Source organism: Panthera uncia, chromosome F2 (assembly GCF_023721935.1).
Source record: "Panthera uncia isolate 11264 chromosome F2, Puncia_PCG_1.0, whole genome shotgun sequence".
NCBI lineage: Eukaryota > Metazoa > Chordata > Mammalia > Carnivora > Felidae > Panthera > Panthera uncia.
This window is the reverse complement of record NC_064812.1, coordinates 10,985,641-10,998,595: the sequence shown is the minus strand read 5'-3', so window position 1 is coordinate 10,998,595 and position 12,955 is coordinate 10,985,641. Positions and strand designations below refer to the sequence as shown.

Sequence of the window (12,955 nt, the reverse complement as noted above, 5' to 3'; positions counted from 1 at the left end):
GATGAAGCTGCTGGGCTTGCACAGGACAGTGTGCCGATGGTTTGGGCCCGGCAATGGGGACAAAAGGATCCCTTCCCAGTCAGGCTGCTTGCTTCTGTTGGCCAAACCAGCCTTCAATAAAACATCAATAATTAAATAGCACTCAACCAAAATTAATAATGCAATAAATGGACTGTGATGGGGGAGCTTCCCTCTTACTGCAAAGGGCTTGACAAATACCTTGTGGGAAGCTTGAAAAATGTTATCAGAGATGCTGGGTTTTCTTAACAGCCAACGCAAACACAAAATGCACGGCGTATCTGTTAATCAAGGTACACAATTCGGTACTAGAACAAGGAAAGTCCATAATGCTTCTAATATGAAATCACTAGCTCTTAAAAACAAACAAACAAACATACAAACAAAAAGAGTTAACATTCTTCCAGAAAAGTCAACCCCATAGGAGCCACTAGCAACTAAACACAAGGCAATAAACCAGCTCCGGGGAGATGAGTCAGGGGTCAGAGCATTCCCCACACCCAGGCAGCCCCTCCCTGCCCTGGGTAGAGGGCACCACGGGGGTCTGCTCTCCCTCCTGACTTTCAGTCCTGGGCAATGGAAAGAGAACAAAGCTTGGAGGTCAAAGAAGAAGAGTTTAAGGTCCAGCTCTAATACTTACAGTAAAGCTATGAGTCTGCACAGGTCCTAGAATTTACTCATCAATTAACAATGACGACAATTACCCACAGTACAGCCAGGATGAGAAAGAAAAGAGTAATAAAAGGAAGAACACAGGGATAGGGACTCCCTGCAACTGGTCCCCATAAGTAGGAAAGAACTACATTAATGCAAAAATATCCTCATGTCTCCTTCCTACTTGAATCATCCAGAAACAAGAGCCACTACAGACTTCTCCTTATGTCCTAGCTCTTGTCTTCAGGGTCAAGGTCTCCCCAAGGTGCCAAATCAGGTCAGTGTCCTAGCATTAATGTGCTAATAAGAAAAAGGTGAATGCTGGATGTAGGCCAATGCTCTTAGGTATCATACATGCACATCCATTCATTCTGGATGTGTCATGGTCCACTTGTCTGTATGACCCGTGATGGGCTGGGAGAACTTGTAATAAGGAACTCAGGTAAACAGAAACAAAAATACACGTTGCTATGGGCACCCTGCTCAAACTGCTTGGAAATAACCCAAAACATGGGTATGCCAACCAGACCAGTCATGTAAATAGAGCACTAATATGTACTTGTGCACAGTAACTAGATGGAGAAGAATATATCCTAGTATCCTCCTTGAGAGGAGTTCTGAATGTAGCTGGGAAGAATATAGTGATCATTTCTCAGGGTAAAATGGTCAAAGCTCCACGGGGCACATCACATTAACAACACACATCACTACACTGCCTTCGCCAAGAAGGATGAGCTCAACACCTGCAGGGACCTTATCTGGCTGAGTGAAGCATGCAAGTCTGGGGCCAGAGCAAAATTGCTTGGAACAAGAGCAAAGAGGTGGAGTCCTGTACCAGCAGTCTCTTTCTCTGAGGTTCCAGCTGCTGAAGAAATGTATCACTCTAAGGGGGATCCCTGGTCTCAGGCTGACACCACCTGGAGAAAGAGGCCATTGAATGACTTATATATATTCATTCAACAAATATTCAATGAGCTACACACGCTCTTTAAATAGACACTGAGTAGCCAGTATAAATAAAAACCCAGCAAGACATGGTTATCTTGTACATTTTAGTCTAGTTTTTGTCTAGACAAAGACAGGCCTGTAAATGAGCAGCAAAAATGGAGGGTGCTGGGTACCTTGATGGTTGCCTAGGGCACAGGGCTGCATATCCAAGGCTTCACCAAGAAGGATCGCAAGCTGTCTGAGGCAGAAGGGCGTTGTAGAGATCCGGAACCCTTCTTTTTTCTTATCAGATGGAGGCTGACACTTAACACTGCTCTGTGGTCTACACCTCTAATGTGTCAAAAGAAGGAAGAATTTCACACCAGAAAAAAAGGGGGGGAAGGGATGAAACCACTGAGGGGAAGGAGGAAAAAAGAGAAGAGATCTGGAAAAGCAGTTGGTGCTATTGAAATTCTATCCTGCAGACCATGACAGAGTAACACAATACAGGAATTCTGAAGTTCTATAACAAAAACCACCAGAAAACTGCAATGGCCAACATTTCATCTCATGGATGTATCGCTAAGTTTCCAAAGAAAATTGCTAACCCCACAATTGCTAATTTATTTTCATTCTGGAAACAACCTTTGCAAAACAGCTGCCAGAAGGGATCCAACTCTACTACACCCTAGTCCTTTGTTTTCAAGTTCTTTATGTGCTAACTGAAATTACACCTATCACAAAAAAGACACCATGCCTCAAGGAAGACAAGTGGAAACCACTGCATTTACAGAAATAAAAGGCCCTCTGGGTTTTCTTTCCTTTACACGTGTCTAGACAAGACACGTAAATCAAGGTGACTGCCATGTCCAGTGTTCCCCCTGCTGGGAGAAAACAGCCCTGATGCTCTATGCCCAGGGTGGGCATCTCAGACCAAGGCAGCCACCTGCAAGGCTCCTCCACTGGCTGGCCAGTGAACCACGAGATGGCCTGCTCAATAGGGTGATGGTTCTCAAACTTTTGGGTCTCAGCCCCCTTTACATCCTTAAAAAATTAAAAGATCCCAAAGAGGTTTGGCACTCTTTTAAAGTAGGTTGTGTCTAGATATTGGCTGTAACAGAAATTAAAACAGGACACTTTCCAAACTCAAAACACATTTAACTAGCTGTTGCAGGATGACACTGCCACACATCACATAGCCTCTAGAAAATTCTACTATACATTTCTGACAGAATAAAATGAAAAAGGCAAATAAATAATGCCCTAGTATTGTTATGAAAATAGTTTTGACCCCATAGAGTCCCTGAGAGGTCTTGAGACCACCACAGACCCCAGACCATCCCTGGAGAACCTTTGTAACAGGGGCAATGACAAACGCTGAACAGTCAGACAAACTCACGCCAGAACTTGTATTAACAAATAAGGAAAGGCCTGGCCAATCGACAGAAAATAAAAACACGGGCTGGTAAAAGGATGAAATGGATGCCAAAATATTTCACAAGATGTTCATGTGTTTTCCAAACTAAATTACATTTTATAAAGTTTGAGCACCTACTTACAACAATGATCATATTAACTCCAAATGAATGGTACATGCTGCAAACAGTCTAGAAATATCAACTGGCAAGGGCACCTGGGTGGCTCAGCCAGTTAAGCATCCGACTCTTGAATGAGGCTCAGGTCATGATCTCATGGTTCATGAATTCGAGCCCCACGTCACGCTCTGTGCTGACAGCGTGGAGCTGCTCGGGACTCTCTCCGCCCCCCTCCCCACCTCTCCCTGCTCGTGTATTCGCTCTCTCAAAATAAATAAATAAACTTTAAAAAATCTTCTTAAAAAAAATACCAATTAGTGCAACTCCTATATTAACTGACATTTGGGTTCATTTCCTCTATCAACCACTTGGCCCGATTCCTAGGTAATAATGCAACATACCACTTTTTCAGAAATGTCTCCACAGTGTATCAAAATTGAATATACTTCAAAGAGAAACGCCATTATAAATTCTGAATGCTAATTACACCTGCTAGTCCTCCCCAAATAATCAAATCCTAACATATCCACAATAATTAATAAAACCAAAAAACAAAAATGTTATTGCAATGGACTGAGTATTTGCATCCCACCCCCCGGCCCGAATTCGTATGCTGAAACCCTAATCTCCCAGAGTGGTGGTGTTAGGTGAGGCCTTTGGGACATAATTATGTCACGAGGATGGAACCCTCATGAACGGGATTAGTGTCATATAAAAGGGATCTCATAGAAATTCTTTGTCCCTTCCACTGTGTGAGGGCCTCACAAGAGACTGACCATACTGGCACACTGACCTTCAGCTTCAAGCTTCCAGAACGACAAGAAACAAATTTCTCTTGTTTATAAGCCACCCAGTCTATGGTATTTTTAGAAGTTTGAACTAAGACAGAACTATATTCCTATCAGGAAATAAAAGCTGGGGGCACCTGGCTGGCTCAGTCAGTAGAGCATGTGTCTCTTGATCTCAGGATCGTGAGTTTGAGGCCCATGCTGGGTGCAGAGTCTTTAAAAAAAAAAAAAAAAAAAAAAAAGGAAATAAAAGCTGGGTTGCACAGAGGTAGTGAGTGGGTAGGTAGTCTCTTTCCACCCCATGAAAATTTAAGTACTAAAGGCTAGCAGAATCTTACCCACAGCTTTGCAAAGAGCTTTTGTAACACCTTTTTTTCCTGAATTAACCTTTTACCTTTCCTCTACTCCCAACCTGAAAACTTTCCCTTTCACCAAAACATTCTGTCCTCTGTTAGGACACTGGCCAGCCTTGCTAACAGGACCCCTTGAGCCTATTATCTAATCTACACATAAAAGGGTGAGGACAGCTTCCCCATGGGGATGGCCCTAGAGTTTACAGCTACCACTTATACTGAGCATTTACCGTGTGCCAATGCAGCACATAAGACGCCCAACAGCCATTATTCCCTTTCAGCCTCAACCATCCTTTCAAAGTCTCTTATACCCATTTGACAGATAAAGAGCTAGGCTCAGAGCGGTGCAGTGGCTTGCCCTGGGGTCACACACTGAGGCACTGGGGGGCGGGGGGGGGGGGCGCAGGCTATCAAGGAGCTCCTGATCTTTCACTTGCATCGGCTCACTTCCCCTCACAACAGCCCCACGCAATAGAACACCAAGCAACAGGACAGAACAAATACTACAGTTGGGAAGAAAGCACATATTCACAGGTGATGTTGGCAGCAGGTGGCTCAGGCACAGAGACATCAAGCATCCTGCCCAAAACAGCACAGTCAGTAAGTGGCAGACATTGAACAGTACCGACCTCATATGGTGGGGGTGGGGTTGAAACAAGCAGACGCAGTTAAGTTAGAATGGTATGTGATTAACAGCAAGCATTTGATTAAAAATGAGCTGCTCAGTTAAAGTACTCTGCATACAGGAAAGGTCCACAAAGAGTAGCCAGCAGCTGCAACAGAAGATGTGTGTGCAGCAGATAAAGAGGGGGACCGTCCTCCAAGACCGTTACCCCATCAACTCCCAAATAGCTTTGGTGCCCACAGCCACCCCAGCAAACAGTATGCAATACCCTCGGTGACTCTGGCTGGTCCTGCACACACCTGTGTGGAATTTCTTTCATTTCTGCTGCTCGGGCCAGTCTGCAGCTCCAACAGATCACGGACCTCTTTGACAACCTCCCCCCGCTAGGGCTCCTACTGCTTGCTTGGGGCTGGGTTTCACTGCTGGGTGCCGGGTCCAGAACTGGGGCTGCTGGCCTGACAATCAAACTCAGAGTGAGGGGGGCAGGGGACACAACACCCAAGAACTTAAGGAGCGTGGATTCTCCCCCCAGAGGAGAGTGTGGGAAATGAATCCTGAAGTTCAAGGAATTCTAGGTAAGCTTAACAAATACAGAGTAACCCTTCATCAGGGAGGCTTTTAAAGGAAAAATAAGGTCTTTGTCAAGGAAAAAGCCAGAAGCACTAGAGTCACCTCACCAGGAATCATTATTTAACCAGCACTCACCCCTCTGTGAGCTTTTTAAGCAAGTTAACTTCTCTGAGCTACTGTTTCTTCATTGCTACCTCATAAAGTAAAAGAACATACCCAGAAATTCTTTGTAAACCGTAAGGTGCTGCACAAACGCTAGACGCTGGGAACCCGTTCAGCTGTTAGAGGATCGTGCTGTGGAAAAGACGTGGACAGATAATTTAGGTCTTTGTAGAGAACAAGTTCTAAGAGCCGGCAAATTTACAAGAGATCTTGAGTAGAGCAAGGGGGCCACAAGGAACCTAACAACCAAGACTGGGAAGTGGGAGAAGGGAGGAGCCGAGGTGGGAGGCGGGGCCATCATCACAAGGCTCGGCATTGGGCAATTCTCTCCCACTGGTGCAAACTGTTCTATTTCATTAATTCCTAGAATTTTTAAAATTGTTCTTCCTTCCTGACAAAACCATCTCTGGGGTCAAACACAAAACAAAATCAATTACTTAAAATGCAACAAGATGATCAGTAAGTGTTTAAATCAATAAAAGCACTAACTTAAAGAGATCTGTATGGTTCTGTGCCCTGAAGGAGGCAACGGCTACAAACTCCAGGCTGACGAGAAATCTCAATGATCTGGAAAATGAGGTGGTTGACCTCCATGATCTCCAAGTCTACTTTTGGCTCTAAAGTGCCTAGGTTACATGATTTCCTGTAAACTCAACAAGTCCTGAAATTCCTCCCAGCTCCCCTCCTGATCAGTCCTACAGACAATACTTCTCCCAGACTCTCCTTATCCTCAATTCTTCCGCACACAGAGCCAGGTTCACCTTGGCCTAAAATCTTCATGGTCCCTCCAGTATGTGTGTGTGGGTGTGCATTCATTCAAATAGGGCTCATTCTATGGGCTCTCAGGCTGTGGAATCTGACAAACAGATAAAAAAAAGTCCTGTCCTCAACAGTAACACAACAGCTTTGGAACCAGCATCTCAACACGGAGGGTCCTACATGAAGAAAAGGCTGAGCAGAATGGCTGGAGAAGGGAGTGACCCCCAAACAATGGGCTGTTTTCCAAGCATCATACAGTCCTGAGGAAAAAATGAGTGGCTGCGAGGCAAAGGGGGAACTTCCCAGGAAATGAAAATCTACCCCGTCTTCCCTCAGAGGCGGAAGACAGAACAACATAGCAACTTATCCTACAAGGGAGTCAAAGGACATCAGACCCTCAGGAAGAAACCATTACTGCTTCAGAAATCAACACAAACTAACTCACCCTGGGTAACAATTTATGCTGGGTATGGAGCAAATCTCTGTCTCTCCCTTCATACTATAGTGTTTCTGGGAAAAAGGGCACAAGCAGAAATTAGATATCTGATAACTGATATTTTTGGTATTCGTACTCTTATATTCAACCCATAAAAGATATACATATTTTTAAACAACGAATTTCGAATTTTTCATTCCAGGCTCAATTTATTTGAGCGAGCTATAATGCCTCAGGCAGTAGTGTGACAGTAAGGGCCCAACAGGCCTGGTCTGAACATGAACTCTACCACAGACTACCTGTGCCATCAGGGCAGTCATGGATCGCACCTAATTCCTCCCTATAAAATACACACATTCATGCAAAGCTGCTTTAAGAATTAGAAAGATTTACCTATGGAACTTAGCACAGTACTGGCCTCCAAAGAGAAGCTTAATAAACTGTGGCTACCATAATATTATAATGGCTCCTGAATGCTTAGGACAGCTCAGTGACCTGAATGGATGCTGAAACACTTCCAGAAGGCTTTAGGTAAAATACTAGTTTTGGGTGGTTTTTTTTTTTGGAGGGGGGGCGGAGGGACAGGGAAGGGCACTGTTTCAGAATAGGGTTCTTTTAAAACCAATATTTGCTTTAGTAATGTCACATGGTTGTGGGGGGTGGTTGCTAACAGATCAAGCTAAGTCACCAAGTCAAGTGACATGATGCGTTATGGCAGGAAGTGAAATCGACACTAAGCTCTCAACTGACAGCTCCAGAGTAAAAGCATGCCCACCACCCACAGCACGCCTGGGTAGGCACGAGGCACCAGGAAGGCCACCCTGGTCCCCAGAACAGACAGATAATGAAAGTGTCACCATGGCAGGCTCCTGTCCATTACTCACACTTGCAAGAGCAAGCCCGGGTGAGGCGCCCACAGCGTCTGGCACCACAAGCAGACTGGACCAAGCAGCAGTGTGAGGTCCTGGGTAAGAAATGCAAGCAGAGCAGTGGAGAACCTGGCACCTCTCCGAGTCTCTGCTTCTACCATCTGTAGAACGGGGACCTGAGAATCCACCTCCGGAGGCTGATGCAAAGATTAAATAATGCAGAGTCTTTAACTTGGCGCTGTTTCTAACAGTTCACTAGACTCAGATGTGGGGAGAGAGAGCCAGCTACACTGCTAGGTGTGAGAGGATCCCCTGCTCACCACCTAAAACTACCTCCCAACAGCGACTGAAAGCCCCCCTCCTGACGGGTCAGGGCACCCCGCACTGTTAGAAGTACAAACAGCTCTGGGAGGGGGGAGCTGCTGTGGCACCTTATCACATTAATGCCTTTAGGTGAATCATCCCTGACGTTTTCATCCAGGGGAGTTACCTAAAAGCAGACTTTGGTAAGGAAGATGCAGGTCCTCAGCCAGGGTGATCACGGGGCGGGGGGAATCCTGGGACCTAAGAGGAAGCCAGAAGCCCCAAATGGGCAGGAGGATGAAGAAAGGTATCAAGAGGGCAGAGACAATGACGCCAATCGTGGAAACACCCTGGGCTTCACAAATTCCAGCTTCCCCACTGACCACACACCTGGGTCAAGTCACTGTATCTCTCTAGGCTCAATTTTCTCAACTGAAAAGATGAAGTTAATACTGTTTACTTTCCCGATGCTCTGAAGCTTCCGTAAGATACCACGTGTAAATTACTCGGCAGGGAACCCAGCAAATTCTACCAGAGTAGACCTGGACTTGAGGAAGTCCACTCTATGCTGACATCCCGCTGAGAAAAATGCCCCTGAAAGCCACTTCTCGCAAGCCCCAGGTGGGGGAGAGGCCCCACACGTTCAGAGGCAACCTCAGACTTAGGACCGGGCCTCTCTGAAACCTTTGGAACTGAGAGAACACCACCCCAGGAAAACATTCATGGTTGACTTCCCAGGTTAGCCCAGGAAAACTGCCTTAGGAACCTGTAAGGTACCAAACGCACCTGACAAAGTGATGCGGCTCCCTAGCCAAGGGCCGTCTCAACGACACCTGAAATCCAACCTGCCTTTGGAAAAACCACGTGCCAGCTCTCGGAAAAGATGAGTTAACGTGGCTTTTGGCACCTTCTCCTCCTCTTGAGTCTCCTTCCCTCAGGCTGCTCTCAAAGCCCTAACCCCAGAGCCCCAGCAGGTTCACCTCACTTCTAGAAGAGCCCCTTCCCGCCCCCCCCCCCACTTCCCAGCCAAGTGTTATGCAGAAAACAACCCAATTAGCTCACAACCACGGGTGAATGATGTGGCAACAGCAGGTCTGCAAAAGATACTTACTAGTCCAAAAAAGTTTTTCAGCTGGAGCGAAGTTCCCTGGGGTTAGTAAAGGGAAGTCAAACTGTGGACGTGGCAAAGGAGACAGGAGACCTGTGGCTGGGGGGCAGCCTGGCCAGGAGCAGTCCGCTCTTCCACCCGTGCCCCTCTTTCCACGGTGAATGCTAGCTCTCTATTCCCGAACCCATGAACTCATTTCCGGGTGAGAGAATTTCGGCAGAGAGGCTGGACGGGGCAGAGCAGCCGCCACGAAGGGGCTGGCGGGCTGGCAAGGCAGAGCTGCCCCTTCCCCGTGACACTGAGGTGGCAGTGGCTCTCAGTCGGCCGCTCCTCTAAGCAGACAGCCTGCGAACACCCACACGGGCTATTTCTCTCCACTGCTCACGGGAACTTCTAGCACACCAACACACAGATGAGGGCAAGGGCACACCCCCAGCCCGACTGTCTCCTTCGGAGGAACGCTTAGGTCAAGGCCTCACTCAAAGCTGTCCCTTTGTGGAGAAAAGCTCTTTTACCGACTCTGCCCAGGCCTAAGGGTGTGACGTGACACAGACCACCTTCCGTGGGGAACGTGGCAGCACGACGACTGCTTCAGAAACTCACGAACAGACCTGGCTTTGACCCGGCAGTTGGACTTCCAGGACTCTGTCAACGCCCGTGCAGATAACGACAGACACATACAAATATTCACTGCTTTCTCTTCAACAGCGGGTCCTCTCTGAGGCAACTGCTGAGCCAACCGTTTAAAACACACAAACTCCTCATTTGGGGCAACTTAAGGGAAGGAGGGAAACAGCATTAATACAATGACATGCCTTAGCAAGTGTTACTGAAGACTCTTCAATGACACAGGAAAATGCTCATGACGTGTTCAATGAAAATTAGCTGGATACAGCTGAAATGATAGCAGCGGCCGAATCTAGGTGATGAGGTTACAGGCGACTTTTAAACTTGTATGCTTTCCCTAGTTTTCTACAAAGGGAATGCATTCCTTTTATTCTTCACTATGATAAAACTATTAGCAACAGAAGTATGTCAACAATAGATTGTAGCACATGTTAGATGACACGACAGAGATACAATCAACATTATCCAGACTACAGGAAGCTCTACAGGACAAACAACTCATTTCTGTAACAGAACATTGCAAGGGAAAAAAAAGAGGGGTTACTCACAGATTAAAAGAAATTTTAAATATACACCAATTTCAACGTATACATTTCATTTGGATCTTGATTTGGCCAAACTATTTAAAAGCGGGGGGGGGGGGGGGGGTCACTTTGAATACTGAATATTTAATGCTCTTGAGAAAATTATCTTTTTTGCAGATGTAATAATGGTAATGTGGTTCTCCCCCTCAGCCTCCTACCCGTTATCTTTTAGGATACTTACAATTAAAACGTATCTAGGACTAATTTAACAATTCGGGGGTGGGGGTGGAGATGAAAACACTGACCAAGAGCAGATCATGGTGAAACAGATAACAGCTACGAAGACAGTTATGTGGAGGTTCCCACCAGCCTCCCTACTTCTGTACAGGTGTAAAAGTAAAAAACAAACTAAAACAGAAACAAAGTAAAAATCTACTTGAAGGACTGAGCTACTAAAGGAAAAAAAAAAGAACTACAAAAGACGTGTGTGTGCCTGCACTCAGGGGGGATCTAATAATCTAACAATGCAAATAATAAAATATATGGTTTTTATTCAAAAGGTATTCTTTAAGTTAAAAATTACTTAACAAAACATCTCTTACTATGTAAGTCTGTCTCCTTCAGAAACACGAGGCTGGTAACTGACCTCAGCCTCAGGATGCTTTTTCAGTCTTGTGACCACTGACAAATCATTTTAACTTTTTGGGCCTTAGTTTTCACATGTCACAAATGAGGAAAAGGGGGTTTTGTTGCCTAACAAAGTGTTGCGTAGATGAAATGAGACAATACATAAGAAAGCATTTGGAAAATCGTTAAGAGTACAAAAATACTGGAGAGTAAACCCAAAGCACAATTGCTCATTAAATCATGATTCACTACTTGCCGCTCATAAAGAAAAATCAGAGAGGTCAACTCTTTTTGAAAATACCAATTCTCTCATTAATCCCTCTGATACCACATCATGAATTGGCTGCCCCCTAGGAGGGATATAAATTATCTAAATTTAAACACCTCCCACTCAAAGGAAACAAATACGGAGTGGAAAATGCTTTCCTTTTCCACTAGCAGAAGCGGGTCTTGTTTGTGTGTGTTTGTTTCCACGAAGAAAGTAAATGCCAACCTGACCCAATGCCATTCCCTTGCACTTTGCAGCTGAATCACAACAAAGTGAGGTTGGCTGGCAGACAGAAGGTGAGAGCTATAGAGACCTACAGACTTAGGTTTGTTTCCTTGCTTCATCAGGCACCAGTTGGACAACATGAAGGTTAAAAAGAATGCATGTAAGGTACCCAGTATAGAGCTGAGACTCGGAAAGTGAGAGCAATCTCTTACTGAAATCACTAACCCAGTGAAAGACTGAAGGTTGCAGACACCAAAATGACAGACCACGAATTCGGCTCAGCATCCAGATGTGCCATAAATACGTGGCACAACCTTCAGGAAATCTGGTAATGGAGGGTTTTTCCAATTGCTCTATGCAATCAGTAGGCATACAACTAAAGTACAGAGGTAGGCAGCAGCATTTGGAAAATCTTCACCAGATCTGCCCTCAACTATTATAAATTGAATGGTTTTAATATAATCTTACTTTAGTCAAATTTCTGAGTGCCAACTAAGTTAAAAAAGGGGGGGGGGCAGGGGATCCCTGGCCCCAAGGTACTTACAATGTACTAAAAGTAAAAACATGTATGAACCGAAGTACAAAACTTAGTTCATTAGCCAATCAACGACGAGATTGTCCTAAAATCAGTTTCCGGGAAAAAATTCTATTTCCGTGGCCATCCAGTTGGTATTTACCATGTCAGGAAGTTCTTACTCAACTCTAACCTAAATATCTCCTGCTTCAGCTGACGCCTATTTCCTGACGGTTCTAGCTCATTAGCATTCCATTCACAACAGAAAGCATTTTTCTTAAGGAGGAGTTGGAGGCAGAAAGAGCCCGGATTGGGCTGACTCCTTTCTAAGCTCAGCTCATCAACTGTAAAATGGGGCAACAGCACCCACGCCCGCAGAGTTAGTGCAAGGATGAACCGGAGCAAGGTGATGCGTGTATGGTGTCCAGCACAGCACTGAGCACTGAGAAGCTGCTTCAAATGTAGTGTTCGCAGATTCTGAATTTGTTCAAACTCTTAAACACAAAATGCAGACACCTTGGGAGGGTTATCTGACTTGGCACCATTTTGTTTACTGGGAGGCAGTGTGTTCACTTGCTCTGCTATGAAAAATATTACCATTATTAAAGCAACAGCAGCTGCTGGGCCAGCAGTGAACGCTTATTTTGATTTGCACTTTGTGGAAATAAGGAGTATCTAATTTTATGTAAGTGCTATTAATGTGAATAAACATTACAAAGAAAAGGAAACGGGCTTCATAAAAAAAAAAAAAGATTAATGAAACATAAAGGAAGACTCCCCACATTTCAAAACAATGCAGATGCTCAAATTTTATCTTGTGTGTAACTGGTCAGGGAAGAAGCCACTTAATGGAAGGAAAGCTGTCAGCCGCATCAGACCTTCATGCAATTCTGTTACTTAACGCCGGGAGCAGGCCAATCAAACCAGAAAGTTTCCCCAACAGAACCTAGCTGCCCTGCGGTCTTACATCCATCCTGGGTATCTATGGAGGATTATTTTTTGAGCACCCATGTCATCACTGTGGATTTAACCAGCAATGGGGTGTTTCTTCTCTGCCCACACC

General features: G+C 45.2%; 1 protein-coding gene across 5 annotated transcripts in view; it reads right to left on the bottom strand.

Annotated features, from left to right (window-relative positions):
- Positions 1-12,955, bottom strand: part of ASAP1 (ArfGAP with SH3 domain, ankyrin repeat and PH domain 1) — a 313,407-nt gene that overhangs the window by 250,268 nt on the left and 50,184 nt on the right. The window lies entirely within an intron of this gene.